Below are 4,944 nucleotides of genomic sequence, written 5' to 3' on the forward strand. Positions count from 1 at the left end.
TCAAGTTGTCCATAACCAGGGACACGGCTAATCATGATCAGTTTGTACACTCTGCAGAGGTTTGTGCACTTTTCCCCACAAGACTCGATCGCCTCCGCTTGATTCTCGCACTGCATGTTGTTTGAGAAACGGATGACCGAGACACAATCTTTCAGAAACAATCACTCTCTACTCTGGATGGACCGGTACACCTACTTTCCCCTACATCTGCTAGTCCACCTCTTCAAGAGATCCTGTAACCTACTCAGCTATGCTAGAGCCCATAATAGCTTGTGGCTGCACACAGAAGTTTCTAGCATGAATAATCTTATGATCCCTTTGAGCCTGGGTGGCGGACCTTATACAAACAGACAACACTGGGTTCTCCAGGTGCCTCAATCCACCCAGATCTGAGTTTTAGTTGCCACCTTAAGTTGAACCATTAATTAACATCTCACATCTGTCATGGATATCACTCAAACCCAATCCACGTCTACGAGCATAGCATGGCAATATAATAGCAACGTAGAAGAATCTCCCAAGGGTTTGATAAATAAAACAGGTAATAGGTACTACCTCAACTACTTCCCAATACCCACAGTTTAATTAGATCCTATTCATGCAATGCGTTTGAGGAAAACAGATCTAATGCAATAAAACTGGGTATGAACGGGGTATGATCAAAGTGTTACTTGCCTTGCTGATGATCCGCAAAACCTAGCGAGTCGAAGTAACAAGCGGCACACTCCGGGTACTCTATCGCAAACAAACAAGCATACAATCAGCACTCAACTAATGCACGGGTAAAACTCGAATGAAAGATCCAACCAGAAAGTTCAACTTAAGAACTCCGGTTTGCAAAAAGAATCAACTCGAAAGAATCAACGAAAGTCAAACGGCGAAAGAAAGAAACTTCGTTTGCTAATCTGGATCTAGGTCAAATTTTACTGTAGCAAAAACTTGTTTGAGTAGGTTAAACGGAAAGAGAATTTCGAGACGAAACTCTAGGCGCTTGAATCGCCTGATTCCGATAAACGAGCGAGAAGTTAAACAGATTCGAAAATTCGATCAGAAATCGAATCTGAGAAAATAACGAGAAAATCCGACGAAAAAGAAAAACGGACGAATGGTTAAATAACGGACGTTCGTTAACAGAGAAAAACCGACGAACGCGTTCGTTAAAACGAACGGTTCGTTGAACGCTTGCAAAATAAGAAAACCAAAAAAAACCGATCTAGGTTTTTTTTAAAAAAAAACAAAAGGTTTTTTTTTTCAGAAAACCGGTCAACAGCAAAACGGCCGGCGGCAGCAGTACCTCGTCGGGGCTCCGGCGAGGCTCCGGCGGGAGGGGCTCGGGCGCGAGGGGTGCGGGGCTCGGGGAGGGGGCTCCGGCGGCGAGGGGCTCCGGGCACGGGCGCTCCCGGCGGCAGGCGGCGAGGCAAACGGCGGGCGGCGGCGGCGGGATGCGGGCGGCGGCGGCGGGCGATGCGGGCAGCGGCGGCGGCTCGGGTGAGGAGAGAAGAGAGGGGGGGTATATAAAGAGGGGAGGGGGCGGCGGCGACTTGGGGAAGGGGTCGGCCGGCGGTGGCGTGCGGCGGCCGGACTCGGGCGGCGCGGCTCCGTGTGGGAGGAGGAGAGGCCGCGGGCGGGCCGTCGGCTGGGCCTTTGGCCCAGTCGGCGCGGGCGCGTATTTTTTTTTAAATAAGTTCCGCGGGAAAAATTGCGTAGAAAAATAAATAAAAATCAGAAAAATATGAAATAAATTTCCCCGTCTAGTTAGAAAATCTAGAATAGGGTGAACCTTTTTTAAAATCAAAAATAAATAGTTTGACAGGCATATTTTTAAATGCAATAAAAATTGCAAATAAAATCCAAATAAATCCCAAATAAGGTTTTTAACATTTTTACTCCAGTATTTCAATGTTTTGGAGAAGTCATATTATCTCCTCTCGTTTATTCTAAAATGAAATATTTTTCCGGAGTGAAAAATAATTAAAATCCCAATCCTCGTTTGAAAAATCAAATAAGAAAATTCGAAAAAATCCCCAACTCTCTCCGAGGGTCCTTGAGTTGCTTAGGATTTATCGAGGATTTGTCAAAATGCAATAAAACATGATATGCAAATGATGATCTAGGTATAACATTCCAAATTGAAAATTTGGGATGTTACATGTGCAAAGGTGTGCTTGTCGGCATTGCTGGAACGATTGCCATTTCCGACACTGACTCGGCATTGTTTGTGGCATGAGTGTTGGCTGGCTGGTGGAACGTGTCTTCCGTGCGCTCAGAGCTCCCCGCAGTAGATGTCCCCGCGCCGCTGTTAATTGTAGTTGAAGGTCCTGCAATAAAAAATCAGGTACGATCGTAAGATTTTGCTTGAATGGCATGTTTATCATAACGGAGTACAGCAACTGCATGTGATTTTGCATGACATCATTCACACAACAAGCCGTGAATCTGCATATGGCCATGCATGGCAACTGTAACTACTGTTGCCAACACATGGCAACCAGCGTCTTTTAGCATCAGAACTTGTAGTACATAGCAATGGCAGCTACAGTCCAACATACATGGCAACTACTATTGCCAACACATGGCAACCAGCGTCTTTTAGCATCAAAACTTGTAGTATATAGCAATGGCAGCTACAGTCCAACATACATGGCAACTACTGTTGCATACACATGGCAACCAGTATATTCTAGCATCTGAACTTGTATGCTAGGCCTGAGCTCAATAGGCAAATGTGAACAATCATGAATGTTGCACCCACTCTTATAGCAATTGGCAAATCCCGAAGACAATATACGACTCTTTGCACACGACCACTTGGTAGCATTTTTTGTTCGTTTTTTCCACCAGCACCGTTATAAATCTACTTTTCCTCACATGCTATTCCCACAAAAGCAAATGCAGTACTGCTTTCTGGTTCACATTATTTTGTACCTTGTTGTGCCGCATGTGCCGATCTTGTGTGGTCTGTCATTCCAATTTGATGTGCTCTATCTGCAATAGCGCTGTCCTGCAACTGTGAAGCTTGCCATGAGACGTTTGCCGATGTGGTTCCGCCGTAACAACCTGCGATCATGGTAGCAGTTGGTCATTGCATGACAACTGTAGTTTGTTCAACATGGCACATGTAGTGGTCCAACCATGCCACACAGATTTTTTCACACTTTGTCATCCACGGTTGTTTAGACATTGTAGTCACATTTGATTATACATGGCAACTGCAGTTGTCCAGGCACGGCAACTATAGTTGTCCAGCCATGGCAACTGCAGCTGTCCAGGCATGGCAACTGCAGCTGTCAGATATGTTCCTTTCTCCTAACTCACTGTCCACAACTTCACTTTTCATGCACTCACCTATGTACGACGTTGATGGCAGGTACATGGTTGCCGCCTACTGCCACATGCTGCATGAAGGTCCTACATTTTTCGACATAACTCATGAGTCTTTTGCCATCATTGCAAGTTTAATTTCATGTCCACAACAGTAAGTTTTTTTTCGTATGCGTTACCTTGTTTTGCCACATTAGCTAGCTGCAGTTGGTTGCCCATACATTTGTCAACGTTAGCGCTCTGTGACGAAACTTGCCATGTTACGCCCCTGATTGTGGTTTGGTCATAAGAACCTGCTAAAAATTAGATTGTAGGACATAAGTAGAATGACATCTTCATCGTCACGAACATGGCAACTGTTTCTTCTTTTGTTTATCATGCATCGTACTGATGCCCGCGTAGTGCTCTAGTAGTGGAAGCAATGGCCCTGAAGAAATGAGTTGATTGTACTCTGCTGCATCCCAAGGTGGCGTTTCCGGCCTTTGATAAAGCCAAGGATCAGTGGCATCTTCGTGATTCATTCTTCTGCTTTCTTTTCTGCCAGTGTGTTTTTAGTCATGAACGAGAACGCATCAACAATCCACAAAAAGCATTCTTCCAGTTTGCACGTAGAAGATAACACGACAATCTCATAACATTTCTTGCGTAGGCAACCAACACCTCATGGCAAGTAGGCCATGCGCATCCATTCTCTTTTCTGAATTCTGGATGCCACCCATCATTTTTGAAGCGATGGCAACAGACAATAAAATAGGATGGCAAGCAATAAGATAACTTGGTGGCAACTACGGACAACGATAGATGGCAACTGACGTTAGATACAAGTGGCAATTATTTTTCGTCCCTCCCTATGCCAGATTCCTCCTTTCTCTCCCTTTTTATAGTGATTCCTACACATGCTTCATTACCAACTACTCGCACCAAGCCAACCCAGAAGCTTGGCACAACTCTAGCATAGTATATGGCAGATCTGGCGTATGTTGGTGGGCAAATGCAAAGACACACAAATTCGTGGGGTGTTTGCCCTGATAGCGTGGATCCAGTCGCCATGTTCGTGGGCAAATTTGCAATTTCAGGTTTCTGGACAGAAGAAGGTCGAGAAACAGAAGGAGATCAGAGATCCACCTGTTTTAGCTCATCATCTTGGGAGGGCGGGGTTGGGGTGGGGGTGGGTGGCTAGCGGTGGGAAGGCGCTAGGGGTCTGCTCTGGTTGCCATGGCAACCAAAGAAGGAAGGCGATGGAGGTAGGGGATCGAGAGGTGGGAGACAATGGCGGCAGGGCGGACTGGGGATCAGAAGGAGCCCGGGACGGCTGGCGTGCCGGTTCGTGCGGGCAGCTCGGTCGTTTGGCCCGGACGTGTGGGCGGTTTTGCCACACACCAGACGTGCGGGCTATGGTTGGCGCACCCGGACGCGATCGTGCGGGCGGGTTGTTCTCCATGCCACACGAGGCGTGCGGCACAACCACCCGATACACCACACGTGTGGCAGTTATCGGCATCCTTTTTAAAAGGACCTAAGAGCATTCCAACGGCGTCCCCTAAAACAGACCACTATTTGTCCGTCAAATGAGTCCGCAAATACCATTACAAGAGCCGGTCATCCAACCACACTTCCTATAAT

Source organism: Aegilops tauschii, chromosome 2, assembly GCF_002575655.3.
Source record: "Aegilops tauschii subsp. strangulata cultivar AL8/78 chromosome 2, Aet v6.0, whole genome shotgun sequence".
Taxonomy (NCBI): Eukaryota; Viridiplantae; Streptophyta; class Magnoliopsida; order Poales; family Poaceae; genus Aegilops; species Aegilops tauschii.